A 15,442-nucleotide genomic window follows, 5' to 3' on the forward strand; every position below is an offset into this window, starting at 1 on the left:
TGGTTACTGTTGCTCAATCTTGGTGGCGAAGGCTTCGCCGAAGTGGGCGTGGCTACAGTGCCGTTGCCTGGTGGGCGATCACTGTAGCCCCACCGCGTCTTGTCTCCTTAATGGGGCGTCTTCTTCGAGGGAGGTGGCAAGCTGGCTGTGGGGAGCCGGCTCTATCTTGGGCCGACTGGGGGAGGTCTGGCCACCTTTGGGTGTCTCTCTGCCCGAAGGAGCCCACTGCCCGTGGGCCGTGCTGGTAGCCCGTCGTGGATGACATCAGGGTCAATGTGGCAACAGTGCTGCGCCGGACGGGTCATGGCCACCCGTACAGCGCACTGTGCCAGGCGTGCTCCGGGATTCGGGGGTGGCAGGCTTCACTATAGCCACGCCCCATCACATCGCCGTTATGTGGATGCAGACTTCGAGGGTACGATCTTGACCGCTTTATGGGAGCCGGCTTCTTGGAGTCGGCCTTCTCGCGGTCGGCTTCTCGGAGCCGGCCCTCCCGCGACTTCTCTTCATGAGGGCTGAAGTCGGGCCACCTTTCGATAGCCGGCCTGGAGACAGCCGGCAAGGGGAAGGCGGCCCTGCATCTTAGATTCTTGAGGGCCGAATCGGCTCGTAATTTTTTCAGAAGGGCCAGGGGGAGCCGGCTAGGCTACCCATGGTTATTTACTCCGACAGTAGTCCCCGAAGCTGATCGAGCTTCGAGGCTGACAAAGGGACGAGAAGCTAGGTCAGCTTCCTATCCCGAGGGGCCGGCTTTGCTCGTGCGCGCCATCTTCGGAAAAGCTCCGTTTCTCGTAGGCGGGAACGCGGGCCACGTGGCGAGGAAATCCTGCCAACGTACGCGCGCGACGGGACGCCGCCGCAGGCCCGGGCCCGCCACTCGCAGGCCTCGGTCCAAGCGCGGATCTTCTGCGGCCCACATGGACCGCTCGCCTTCCCGCGGCGGTTTTATTCTGCCATCAAGGCACAATAATCGCGGGACCTGGGGGAGTCGGCGTAGTTTATCCCCACGTTCCCCCACGCCGCACCTCCTCGGCTCCGCCGCGCGGTCTATAAGTAGTAGGAGGAGGGGGGCGGCAGAGGCTCGCGCGCTCTCCCTCACTCCGCCCCTTCTCGCCCTCCTTCTTCTCTTCGCCGCAGCAACTCTTTGTCGCGCCGTTCCGCCGTCGCTTCGTCTTGCTCCCCGCCGCATCGCTCCCATGGCGCTGTCGAGCTCGTGGGATGGCTCCAACGTCCACGAGGACCACGTCGAGTTCCTCCGCCGGACGCGGCGTCTGCCCGGCGAGAACCTTGTGCGGGTTCGTCAAGCGCCGGCGAGGGAGATTTCGCCGGCACCGGAGGAGGGCGAGCGGGTGATCTTCCGCTCGCACTGCCTGCGTGGCTTCGGCCTCCCGGCGAGCGGATTCCTTCGAGCCTTCCTCGAGTTCTACCACCTCCAGCCGCATCACCTCACGCCCAACGCGGTGATGCTGCTGTCGGCCTTCGTCACCCTGTGCGAGGGCTTTCTTGGAGTTCTCCCCATGCTTGAGCTCTGGGGGGAGTTCTTCCAAAGCAAGCTCGGCACCGTCGTCGCGGGCGTGCCCGCCCCCTGTGGAGCCTTCATTGCCATGAGGCGGGCGAGCGAGAACAATCCGTTCCCGTCCATTCCGCTGATCCAGTTGGTGAAGCTTTGGCAGAAGTCTTATTTCTACGTGAAGAACGTTGCCCAGCAAGGCGACTACGTCAACCTGCCAGATTACATAGCCAGCCCGCCGGCTGGGAGGCAGCCTTTGTGGAGCTACCGGGCCAGGTCGCTGTCTCAGGCCGGGAACGCGCCCGTCTCCCGGCTTCGGGTGATGATCCAGTTGGAGGGCCTGACCGGAGCCGACTTGGTGGCCGCCTTCGTGGAGCGCCGGGTTCTTCCGCTCCAAGGCTGGCCTCACATGATCTGCCAAATGAGCGGCCGCTTCGACCGGTGCCGGCTGAGCACCAGGGAGATGCCTCACGCAGAGGTGTCTTACATGGTGAATTATATCTCCAACTGCAAGCTCGTCGAGGATTGGCGATACGGCAAGGAGCCGTATTCCCGCGCCAACCCTCCGCCTGCCGTAAGTTCTTTCTTCTTTTCTTCCTTTTTGTAGCCGGCCTCATGATAGCCAACTCTTGATCAGTTCATTTGCCTTTTGCAGAACCCTCTTCTCCCGCCGACAGCCGGGGCCACGGGGGTAGAGCGCCAGCTCCTCCCCAACCGCAAGGTGGACGACGTTGACGATCCTGACCTGGGAGCGGCCTCCATGGAAGACGCCATCATGGGGGAAGGCGACGAGGCCGGAGGCACGGGACTCGGGGCCAGCTTCGAGGACTGGCCGGATGACGACGAGGTCGAAGTCGCCCCGCACCGCCAGCCGGCGCCCGATCATCAAGGCGCGGGCTCGTCTATCGTGTCGGCTGCCCGTGGCGGCGCGCAGAAGCGTCGGGCCGTGTCGACCTTCTTCGGCAGCCAGCCGAAAAAATCCAAGGCCTCCACGGCGGCGACCAAGCGGGATGAGGCGGCCGCGAAGGCGGCCCGCTTCCGCAAGGCGGTGAAGCAGCCGCAGGCGATCTCTGTGTAAGTCGTCGAATGTCTTGCGTATATATTTTTTGTCTTCTTCGTCCAAAACTCTTCTAAACCTTTCTTTTCTTGCCGGATAGGGCGCCGCTTTCTCTCGAGCGAGGTCCTGGCGGCTCCGTAGTCGGGCCGACTGGAGGGTCCTCAAGCTCCCGCCGCATGGATCCCCGCGCCGACCTTAAGGAGGCCACGGAGCGGAACGTGCGGGAGGAGCGGGAGGTGGCGGAGCGAAGGACCGCCCAGGCGACGAAGGAGTAGGCCGACGCGGCGGCCAAGGCCCGGGCGAAGCCGGCAGCCGCGGAGATGGAGGCGGAGGCTTCGCACAACCGGCCTCCGCTGCTCGTTGTTCCCCTCCGCGCCGTGGACCCCGACGTTCCCGTGCCCCTGTCGACCAAGGCCCACCGGTGATGGAGAGGCGGGTGGATCCCGTGATCTTCGTGGAGGGGGCGTCACAGACGGCGCCAACTGGAGCGGGCCAAAGCGGCCAATCAGCTGCGGCGCCAGAGCAGCCGTCCAGGGGCGAGTCGGCGGCAGGGGCCGACCTCGAGGTGCAGCCGGCATTGCACCGGTGCACAGGGGGTGGTGCCTCCGCGCCGGAAACGCACCGAGTAGCGGGCGCCAGCCAGACGACGGAGGCCCTGGAGACGGCCAGCGTCAGCACGTCCGAGTGGACTCCCAGCGGGGGGGCGAGCGAGCTGAACGCGGCGGCCCAGGAGGTCCGGAACCGGCTTCAAGCTCAGGCCGCCTCGCTGCAGCGATACACTCAAGAGTTTCTCTCGACGCGGGCCGTCATCCAGGTGAGTCTTCTGTCCTTGGTTATTTTTCTCTTTCGATTTCTTCCGTGGGGGCGCGTCAGCGCACCCACTGGGTGTAGTCCCCGAGTTCCAAGCCGGCTGCTGCGCAGGCGGTTTGGAACTTACTAGGTCCTGACAACTTAACTTATCCTTGCCTCCTGTATAATCTTCCAGGAGTATCATAACCTTCGCGCAGCCGCCTTCAACTCCCAGGCTCAGGAGCTGGGCCGGAGAACTGAGGACCTGACCAGCAGCTGAAGTGCGTGTTTGTCTCGTTCATCTCCTGTGGGGGTGCGTCAGCGCACCCACTGGGTGTAGTCCCCGAGATTCGAGCCGACTGCTGAGCAGCCGGGTCGGATCTTCCTTGACGACTTCCCCTTATTAATTTTTCCTTTGTCTTCATGCTTGCAGGAGCCAATGCCGACTTGAGGGGGCAGCTCAGCGAGGCGCAGGCCGCCCTTCGCACCAAGGAAACTGAGTACGACGCCTTGGTCCTGGAGCGCGACCGCCTGGCCAAGAAGCTGGCTGACCAGGAGGAGAGCCACAAGGCGGCCCTGAAGAAGGCGCAGGATAACGAAGCCGCCCTGAAGGCCGAGTTCGAGACCGAAGCGGCGGGCTGGGCTGAGACCAGGCAAGCGCTGAATGAAGGCTTCGGCCGTATTGAGGATTTGATCGACGGTAAGCCGCCTTCCTCGCTCCTTGCATGCCCCTTGCCGCCTGATTTGTGTTCTGACTTGTGCTGCTTTTTATTCTCTGTGCAGACTACTTTCCCGGCTACTCCGTCTTCGCTACCCAAACCATCGAGGCCCATCGCGAAGCGCGCCGTCAGGCGGGGGCCGACATCGCGCCGGACGCGAGTCGGACGCTTGAGGAGCAACTCTTGGCGGTCCAAGCGCGGCTACAGCCGGCTCATCGTATGCTCCGCCGCCTCCAGCGCGCCGGGGCGTAGGTGTTGGCCGCCCTCTGGTCAAGTGAGATGATTCCCCGCACCCCGAGTCGGACTGCCGACTGGCTGGAAGTTGCGGTTGGCCGCTTCGAGGCTTGGAAAGCATCAGCGACCCGGCTTGGAGCTGGGCAGGCGTTGGAGTTCGTCTGAGCTTGGTATCCGGGGCTGAACCTGGACCAGCTGCGCACCTGGCGGCTGGAGGCCGACGAAGAGCTGGAGGAGGTGCGACCAGCTATCGCTCAGCGCGCTTCGATGATCGCCAAGTGTACTGACATCAGCGTCTTCGCTCCTGAAATTAATGATGACGGCGCTGCCCAGCCGGAGGAGTGGTTCGGGCTGGACCCGGCAGCGGGTGAAGACTCGGCAGAGGAGATCGCCTCCAGCGATGAAGGCGAAGACGACGAAGGAGAGGAGGGCGAAGACGTTGAGCCGGCCGGTGAAGCGGCCAGCCAGCCTCAGCCTGATCGTGCCTCCAGCAACGAGGCGCGTGCTAGCGCGCCCTCTGCGGGAGGCGGTGATCATGCCGAGGTTTGCCAGCCGGCCACTCCTCCAGACGGCACTGCCGTCTCCACCGACCTGCCCGACTCGCCAGTCGCTCCCTTGGCTTAGTCTGCCGTCTTTCTTTTTTCCTGCTTGTTGCCTTTTGAACGATTTTATCAAACTTGCGCAGTTCCACCCACTGGGGATGTATTCAAACTATGTCGAATGCTGGCCTTTTGAAGGTCTTTTATGTAAGTATTATTGCCTACTTGGTTTCCATTCATGTATGCTTTTTATCCTTAGGATGTTTCCTTTGCCGCCTTCCACTTCTGGGAAGGCAAGTACTCGAGCTTTCTTAGATTGGAGCGAGGTGAATGGAAGCCGGCCGGCCAGCTACTCTGGTAGCCGGTCGGTGGTGGGAGAAAAACCGGCTTTTGTTATATTAGTCCGTTAGTCCCTAGCCGTTTTTCGTGTGGGCACCCGTTCCTGCCCTTAACTCTTGCCAGCCGGACAGCCGGTTCTTCGAACTGCAACTTTTGGCGAGAGAAAGCTTGGGAGCCGACACACTACTTGTCTGACTGCGGGTAGGACTTCTAATATAACTCCAGGCGGCCAGTCCCCGGGCCGACTAGTCGAACCCGGTGCCGGACGGAAAAAAGTGAATGCAATGACAAGGCCATAAGCATGATACTTTTCATTTCATAGACAAAAGATGGCAGTCCCCGAGCTCTCCTCGGGGGGCCTATTGTCTCAAACTTAGTACAAAAGTTAGCGTGATACATACTGCATTTCAACTGTAAAACCTTTGGAGGAGGTTGGCGTTCCATGGTCGTTCCGACTCCTTGCCGGAGTCGTCTCTCTTTCGTGCCTTCGGCTTCTGCGCGTCGATCAGGTAGTAGGAGTCGTTGCCTAAGGCTCTGCTGATGATGGAGGGGCCCTCCCAAGGGGCCGAGAGCTTGTGTTGGCCGGCTGTTCGCTGGATCAGCCGGAGCACAAGATCGCCCTCTTGGAAGGATCTTGGCTTAACCTTTCGGCTATGGTAGCGGCGCAGGCCCTGCTGATAGATGGCGGACCGGCTGAGGGCTAACAGCCGGCCTTCTTCCAGTTGGTCGACGCCGTCTTCTCGTGCTTCCTTGGCCTCGGCTTCCGTGTACATGGTTACCCGAGGTGAGTCGAACTCGGTGTCAGTTGGGATGACCGCCTCGGCACCATATACGAGGAAGAAAGGAGTGAGGCCGGTTGACTTGTTTGGTGTAGTGCGCAGACTCCAGAGGACAGCCGGCAGCTCATCGAGCCAACAGCCGGCTGAACGCTCCAGTGGTACGATCAGTCGGGGCTTGATGCCGGAAAGGATGAGGCCGTTGGCTCGCTCGACCTGGCCGTTTGACTGCGGGTGGGCGACGAACGCTAGGTCCAACCGGATGCCTTGCGTCGCGCAAAAACATGCCAATGCTCCCTTGGCGAAATTCGTGCTATTGTCGGTGATGATGCTGTGTGGTACGCCGTACCGAGTTGTTATATCTGTGATAAATGTCACGGCAGTCGGCCCATTCAGCTTCTTGATCGGCTTTGCCTCAATCCATTTGGTGAATTTGTCCACGGCGACAAGCAGATGTGTCATGCCACCGCGCGCCGTCTTGAATGGGCCCACCATGTCCAGTCCCCAAACGGCGAAGGGCCAAGTGAGGGGAATGGTCTTGAGTGCTGAAGCCGACATGTGTTGCTTGGAGCTGAAGAGTTGGCACCCTTTGCAATGTTTAACTAACTTCTTGGCGTCATCCAAAGCAGTCGGCCAAAAGAAACCATGGCGGAAAGCTTTGGCGACGAGTGATCTTGAGGCCGCATGGCGGCCGCATTCTCCTTGGTGGATGTCCCTGAGGATTGCAATGCCCTTCTCTTGCTCAACGCATCACTGGAGGACTCCAGTGACACTGCGCTTGACGAGTTCTCTGTTGACGATTGTGTATGCTCCGGCTCGGCGTTGGACTTGTCTTGCCTCTACTTCGTCAGCCGGCAGATCTTGGTTTATTAGGAAGTTGAGGATGGATTGAGCCCATGACGGAGCTGCGACTTCTTCTATTGCCAGAACGGCTACTACGACCGGGGCGGGCGGGCTGGGCGGTGAAATGCTGGAGTCGGCCGCCGCCTGTTGTGTTGGTGTAGTCTCCGGGCCGACTACCGCAGTCCCCGGGTCGGGCGTAACTACGGAAATCCCCAAGCCGCCTGCTGATACCCCCTGGCTGACTATCGAAGTCCCCAGGTCACTTGCTTGGTTCTTCGAGCCGGCTGCGTCGGGGTCAGGCGGCACGAAGATGGAATCGGACTCTGGAGACGGCTTGATAGACGGCTTGAGGAGGCGTTGTAGAGAGACACCGGTTGGTATTGCTTGCCGAGTGGAGCCTATTCGAGCCAGGGCATCAGCTGGCTCGTTGTCGGCTCGTGGTACGTGGAGAAACTCGCATCCTTCAAAATACCCACTGATCTGCTAAACGAGGAAGCGGTAGCTTGCCATATTTGTGTCCTTGGCATCCCAGTCGCCGGATGATTGCTGGACCACCAAGTCCGAGTCGCCATAACATAGGATCCGGCGAATGCCGAGTTCTTTGGCAAGCCGGAGCCCGTGTATGAGCACCTCATACTCGGCCACGTTGTTGGAGGCGGCAAAGTGAATTTGCAGCATGTATCTAAGCTTGTCGCCTTTGGGAGAGGTGAGGATGACGCCGGCTCCCAAGCCGGTGCGCATCTTGGACCCATCGAAGTGCATGCACCAATGAGTGGAGTCGGGAGCCGGCGGTAGGTACTGGGTCTCGGCCCAGTCGACGAGGAAGTCGGCCAATGCTTGGGACTTGATGGCGGTGCGAGGCTGGTAGAAGATTGTATAGGGGGCCAGCTCGATGGCCCATTTCGCCACCCGGCCGGATGCATCCCGGCTGCCTATGATCTCGGCCAGCGGGGCGGTGCATACAACCGTGATGGGATGCTCTTGGAAGTAGGGCTTCAGCTTCTTGGCGGCGAAGTACACGCCGTAGCACATCTTCTGGTAGTGCGGGTAGTTCTGCTTCGAGGTAGACAGCACCTCGCTCAAATAGTACACCGGCCTCTGGACCGGCTGGGCTCGGCCTTCTTCTGGGCGTTGGACTACGATGATGGTGCTGACCACCCGGCTGGTTGCGGCAATGTAGAGGAGCATGGGCTCTTTCTCAGTCGGTGCCGCCAGGACAGGCGGCATGGCCAGCATCTTCTTTAGCTCGTGAAAAGCTTGATCGGCTTGGTCATTCCACTCGAAGTGGTTGGTCTTCTTCATGAGGCGGTAGAGGGGAAGAGCTTTCTCTCCGAGCCGGCTGATGAAGCGGTTCAGGGAGGCCAAGCATCCGGTAAACTTCTGGACATCTCGAAGTTTGGTGGGAATCGCCATTCTCTCAATGGCCTTGATCTTTACTGGGTTGCATTCGATGCCGCGTTCGGAGACCAGGAAGCCTAGGAGCTGGCCGGCTGGCACTCCGAACACGCATTTCTTGGGGTTAAGCTTGATTTGGAACTGGCGTAGGTTCTCAAATGTTTCCTTGAGGTCTTCCAGCAAGGTGTCGCGCTTCTCCGTCTTCACTACAATGTCGTCTACGTAGACGTGTGCATTTCTGCCGAGTTGCTTGAGGAGGCACTTCTGCATGCAACGCTGAAAAGTGGCACCGGAATTTCTCAAGCCGAATGTCATAGTCAGGTAGCAGAAGGCTCCGAATGGCGTGATGAAGGCGGTCTTCAGGCGGTCTGCCGGATTTAACTTTATCTGGTGATACCCTGAGTAAGCATCCAAGAAACTCAACAGCTCGCATCCGGCCGTGGAGTCTATCACTTGGTCAATCCTTGGCAGGGCAAAGGGATCTTTGGGGCAGGCCTTGTTGAGGCTCGTGTAGTCTATACACATGCGCCACTTGTTGTTTTTCTTTAGCACGAGGACCAGGTTGGCGAGCCACTCTGGAAAGAAAACTTCCATAATGAAGCCGGCTGCCAGAAGCCGGGCTATCTCTTCTCCCACAATCCTGCATTTCTCCTCCGACAGTCAGCGAAGGGGTTGTTTGACTGGCTTTGCGTCTTCTCGGACATGTAGTTTGTGCTCGGCGAATTCCTTCGGGACGCCCGGCATGTCCTTGGGGGACCATGCAAAGACGTCTCGATTCTCACGGAGGAAATCGGCGAGCTCGCCTTCCTATTTGCTATTTAGGTTTGCCCCGATGACGGCAAACCTCTCTGGGTGCTCGGGGTCAAGAGGTATCTTCTTCGTCTCCTTGGCCGGCTGGAAAGATCCTTGAGCATCATGCTCCTTGGGATCGGGGGACAAGGCCGACTGCTTGCCGGCCATGGCCACGACTCGGTCCAACATCTTCTTTTCTTCGGCAATCACAAGGGACTCGGCCAGCCAACTGCTGGCTGCTGCGCACTCAGAGGACTTCTTGTAATCGCCGGCTATGGTGATGACGCCTTTGTTGCTCGGTATCTTCATCTTGAGGTATGCATAGTGGGGAACTGCCATGAACTTGTCCAAGGCAGGTCGGCCAAGCAATACATGGTAAGGGCTCTCCAGGTCCACCACTTCAAACCAGATCGCTTCCCGGCGGAAATGCTCCTTGTCCCCAAAAAGTACATCAATCTTGATCTTGCCAATGGGGGCGCAGGACAGGCCGGGTACGATGCCATGGAACACAGTCCGAGTAGGCATGAGTTGCTTCGTCTTGACATTCAGCTTCTCCATGGTGTCACGGTACAGGATGTTGATGCTGCTCCCGCCGTCTATCAGCACGCGGGAGAATCGGGCAGCGCGTCTATCCGTTGCAAGGGTGGCATCCAAAACCAACGCATAAGAGCAGGGAGACGGCATCACCTCTAGGTGGTCGGTCCGGCTCCAGCTGATAGGTTTTTCTGACCAGTGCATGTGCTCGGCGGGGTTGGCAGCAACCATGCTGACTTCTTGGTGCTCTCGGCGTTTGCTGCGCCGGTCTTCGGGATAACTTGTAAAGATGATATAGGCGGCATCCTCGTCGGGGAACTCATCGTGCATGGCTCCGACTGCGGGCTGAGCGGCCGGCGGCTGCGGAGCCGGAGGCGGCGGACCGGCAGGCGGAGGCGGCACGAGCCCTTCGCCTTTAGAGATTCTGGTGAGCCAGTGGCACTTCCGGGTCGTGTGGTTGGACGGCTTCGCGCCGCTGTGGAACTTGCACGAGGCGTCGAGAGTCCGCTCGTAGGAGAAGGCCGGCTGCCAAGCCGGCTTGCCGCCCCTCTGCTTCTTGGGTGCGGGCCACGCTTCGGGTTGCTCGTCTTCGACTGTGGCCACCTGCCGACTGGTGGAGGGCGGCACCGGGCCCTTGCGCTTGTGGTCGTTCTGGTGTGGGCGTCGGCCGGAGTCCCCAGCCGGCGTCTTGGGCGACGGGTTGAGTACCTTTCTGGACGCGTCTACCCGGAGTTCGGTCTTCATCAAGGAGTCGGCGGTGGCGTACTTGTCCGCTATGATCAGAAGCTCGTCGAGGGTAGTCGGCTCGTCGCAGAGGAGCTTGTGCTTGAGGAGGGTGCCTTCTCGGCACCCGGCAGTGAAGTATTCTATGGCTTGCACCTCGTGCACCCCTTCGCAAGAGTTGCGGAGCTCGGCCCAACGCGTGAGGTAGTCGCGAGTGGACTCGGCGGGGCCTTGTACGCACAAGGAGAGCTGTCTGGGCTTGGGAGCCCGCTTGTAGGTGCTGGTGAAGTTGCGGACGAAGGCTTCTGTGAAGTCTAGCCAGCTGTTGATGCTGTATGGCTTGAGGCTGTTGAGCCAGGTCCGCGCCGTGCCCTGCAGCATGAGGGGCACGTACTTCACGGCAACGCGCCTGTTGCCGTTGGCCAGGCTAACCGCCATGGAGTAGTCGATCAACCAATCTTCCGGCTTCACAGAGCCGTTGTACTTGGGCGTGTCTCTTGGGAGCGAGAACCCTTTGGGTAAAGGCTCGTCGCGGATGCGGGGGCCGAAGCAAGGCGGGCCGACATCGTCTTCTTCTTCTAGCGCCAGGGATCGCGCCAGGCGGTCGATCCTATGGCGGGCGTCGTTCTCGCCGACTCCTTCGCGGCGACCTAGCCGGCCGCTGAGAGTCGGATGCGTAACAGGCGGCGGGGTGGGATATCTCTCTCCACGGGGCCGGGGCGGAGACAGGTTGCCCCGCCACTCCACGGCCCGGGGGTGGCCTTCTGCGTCTCGCTCGATGGAGATTCGGGTTCGGCTTCGGCTGGCAGCCGGTTCTTTCCCGCGCCGCGCGCGGGTTTTACCCGTAGTCGGTGTCCGGGACGTCGCGCCGTGATCTCGGCGCGGGGGAGGGCTTTCCGCGCAGGCGCCGGCTTCGTGCCGCTGCACGGCTGCATCGATCAGCTGCTGGATGCGTCGGGTCTCTTCGGCCCCCAGTCCATCTAGCTCGTCTACGGCCGCCTGGGCGGCGCGCAGGTTCTCGAGTGGAGTAGCGTAGACTGGGCGGTCGACTCCTAGCATATCGGCGACGACAGCGCCGCGCTGTCTGACAACGCCGGCCCGGCTAGGCCCGCCTGGGGGCGGCATGCCAAAGGCGGCGCGGTCGGCCTCGCGTCGGTGGGCCTCAGCGAGGCGTCTCATGGAAACCAACTTCCGACCCTCCGTGAGGAGGGCGAGGCGGCGAGCTTCCAGTGCTTCAGCATCGGCATCGGCCGGGAGGGGGATGGACAAGTCGTGGACCGCCGCGTGCGGGGCGTCATGGGCGCTCTCGTCAGAAGCGCCGCCGTGGCCGATGACCATCACCTCGGTGGTGACAGCGTCGCAGCCATCGGCCCGGGGAAGCGGGTCGTTGTAGATCGCGACGTTGGTGGGGAACGTGTCGAGCGAGGCCGTGTCGGAGTCGACAGGCATCGGATCGGTGGAGCCAACCGACTCCAAGTCCACGGCAGGCTCGCCGGAGACGTGGAGCTGGCCGAGGAGGTTGACGAGGTGGTCGGTGCCCGCGTCGGGGGCGAGCTCGTCAGAGATGAGAGTCTTGTCAAGGAGATTGGCAAGGCTGCTCGCCGCACAGATGTTAGTGATGCCTTGTAGCACGTCGTGGCAAGCGCCATCGGGCGTGCCGGGCTGGCTACGCTCGCGGGGGAGGAAGAGGGTTCCCGTCCAGAACAGGTCTCCGGACGACGGTGCACCTAGCCCCACGGTGGGCGCCAAATGTCGGGTGGTAGGTGCGACATATGCCAATGAGTGGCTTATCATTGTGGGAGCCAGTAAGACGTCGCTGGTGCCTGGAAACGGGATGAGGCGAAGACATGCACGCCGGCGAATCTTACCCAGCTTCGGGGCTCTCCGTGGAGATAACACCCCTACTGCTGCTCTGCGGGGTCTCCGCATGGTCACTAGATGAACAAGTAGCTACACGGTGCTCCTTGAGCTGTTGGCGAGAGAAGGAAGAAGGGCACGGCTTGCTCTCTTCTCCTCCCTATGTGGTGTCTGAGACTAGCAGGGATTGATCTCTCTTTGCATGGATGCCCCGGGGGGTTTATATAGGCCTACCCCCCGGGGGTACAATGGTAATCCGGCTGGGCGCGGGGCCCAGCCGTCTGTGTCTACTCTCTCCAGCTTCTGCGCCGGCTGCTGGGGCCCGCCGGCTAGTGGGTCCCGCCGGCCGCCGGCTCCTTGGTCGACAGGCAGGCCCCACTGGCAGGGCCTTGTCGGCGGCTGGTTATTGTTGCTCAATCTTGGTGGCGAAGGCTTCGCCGAAGTGGGCGTGGCTACAGTGCCGCTGCCCGGTGGGCGATCACTGTAGCCCCACCGCATCTTGTCTCCTTAATGGGGCGTCTTCTTCGAGGGAGGTGGCAAGCCGGCTGTGGGGAGCCGGCTCTATCTTGGGCCGACTGGGCGAGGTCTGGCCGCCTTCGGGTGTCTCTCTGCCCGAAGGGGCCCACCGCCCGTGGGCCGTACTGGTAGTCCGTCGTGGATGACATCAGGGTCAACGTGGCAACAGTGCTGCGTCGGACGGGTCATGGCCACCCGTACAGCGCACTGTGCCAGGCGTGCTCCGGGATTCGGGGGTGGCAGGCTTCACTGTAGCCACGCCCCGTCACATCGCCATTATGTGGATGCAGACTTCGAGGGTACGATCTTGACCGCTTTATGGGAGCCGGCTTCTTGGAGTCGGCCTTCTCGCGGCCGGCTTCTCGGAGCCGGCCCTCCCGCGGCTTCTCTTCATGAGGGCTGAAGTCGGGCCGCCTTTCGATAGCCGGCAAGGGGAAGGCGTCCCTGCGTCTTGGATTCTTGAGGGCCGAATCAGCTCGTAATTTTTTCAGAAGGGCCAAGGGGAGCCGGCTAGGCTACCCATGGTTATTTACTCCGACAATGTGTAGATTGAGTACGTTGTCCATGCTCTACCCCATTCTGAGACAAAATTTCGGCAGCACCTCCCCGCTGTTCTCCAAATACACGTCTCAGCAAAATGCCGAGAGAATGTGCATCCGGAGAACAACAGGGAGGCGCCGCCGAAATCCTGTCTCGGAACGGGGTAGAGCATGAACAACGTACCCAATCTACACATCCTCGAGCTGTCCGTGGAAAGCGCTGGACAATCCGAAAGAGCTGCGGTGATAAATATGCAATTGAATGCATATTTATCGATGCAACCCTTTCGGACGGGAGACCTAGGTTACGCGACTTGATGTTAAAATTTAATCTAGTGACATGATTAAAAGAACGTATGAGGTTGTGGATTTGTAGCTCACCCTCGGATGTAGATGATGTAGTCGATCAGCGAAGGGACAATCAAAGACCAAGAGCTCCAACGTCAATGATCACTCCACCGGAGGAAACACCAGAAATCCTCTAAATTCCACCAAATGAAAAAAATTAGGTCATCACATCACATATAAAGCATCATCACACATCACATCATATCACAAACTTGTTTTAGCAAGACCAACTTGATGAAGTAACCACTCATCATATCCAAATTTTAACTTTCGTCTATCTATCTTCACAAAAAAATTACTCTTCCCTCTCATCTCATCTTCACAATACATATATCTATAATATTGAGTATGTATCTAAAAACATAGTAAAACTACACAAATATCCATTCATTTACCATCTATCTATCTCACATTGTGCACTTAATTTTTTTCACATCTATACTATCTTTCATTTCATTCATCTATCTAACATCCATCTATCTAATCATCTATTACTATATATATATATATATATGCATTCATCTACAACATTACTACACAAAAAAGGTAAAAAAAATCTTACCTACGGATGAGGGGGCGACCACCGAAGCAGGGGGGCGGCCGGTCGGGGCAGGGGACGACCACCGGAGCGACAGGGGGCAGTCGCCGGAGGGGCCGGCTGGTCGGACCAGCAGGGGGCCGGCCAGGCTAGGCCGTGGGCCGGCTGGGGCGGCGTCCACGCAGGGAGGGCCGGGGTCGAGGAGGGAGGGGCGGGGGCGGCTGGAGCGAGGGAGGGGCAGGGGCGGCTGGAGCGAGGCCGGCGCCGGCTGGAGCGAGGGAGGAGCGGCGGCATGCGACGCGGGTGCGGTGGGATGGGGCGGCGGCGATGCGGGTGGGGGCGGCAGGGGGCACGGGCGAGGCAGTAGGCGAGTGTGGTGGCGGCGGCAGGGGGCGAGTGCGGCGGCGGCGGCAGGGGGCGGCAGCGAGTGCAGCGGCCGCGGCAGGGGGCGAGTGCGGCGACGGCAGCAGGGGGCGGGGTCACGGGGAGTGGGAGAGATTGAGTGGATGAGGGTCAACGCGAGGGGATAAGGCAAACTATGCCGACGGCTGCCGTTAGCATAGATGCCACGCCACCGGTCCGCGTGACATGTCCCCTATGGCCGCAGCTATGCCGACGGCTTTGCCGTCGGCATAGTTATATTTTTCATTTTTTTAATGTTTTTAGTAGTTCATATTTTTCATTTTTTAAATATTTTTAGTAGTTCATATTTTTCCTTCTTTATGTTTTTTATTTCATATAGATTTTTTAATGTTTTTTATAGTTACATTTTTTTCTTTTTTATGTTTTTATGTATTATTATTTCATATGGATTTTTAATGTTTTTTTAACCGCTCAGCCCTCTCCTCTCCCGGAACCACACAGAGGGGAGGGGAGGCGCCGAACTCGAGTAGCTTCGTCCGCCGAGGCCGTGGCCTGGTCGCGGGTCTGGGAGCGCATGGCCGCCGACTCACCGTCCGTGAGGGGGGGCAACGCCCCGGAGACGCGTGCCGCCTCTTCGGACATGCCACCACACCACCCCGCATGTATGAGGGCCCGGTGCGACGCTCCGGTGGCATTGCTGAGACGCGTGCCGCCTCTTCGGACATGCCACCACACCACCCCGCATGTATGAGGGCCCGGTGCGACGCTCCGGTGGCATTGCTACCCCCCAGGGCCCCCGTCCCGCCTAACCCTGTAGCGTTTGACCACGGGATCTAGCCATTTGACTTTGCACGGACGGGCTTTGACCAGCGGACCTCCCCGCCCGGTTGTGTTAGGTCAGCCCATAGGAACACTTTGGAGCAACAACCGGGCTAGACCCACAGCAAGATCCCCTCCGTGTAGACCCGACGCGTCCGTTTCCCCCCTCCAGGTGCCGGCGGCGGCGCCGTCCGTGAGGGGGGCACACCCGA

Source organism: Triticum urartu, chromosome 1 (genome assembly GCF_003073215.2).
Source record: "Triticum urartu cultivar G1812 chromosome 1, Tu2.1, whole genome shotgun sequence".
Classification (NCBI taxonomy): domain Eukaryota; kingdom Viridiplantae; phylum Streptophyta; class Magnoliopsida; order Poales; family Poaceae; genus Triticum; species Triticum urartu.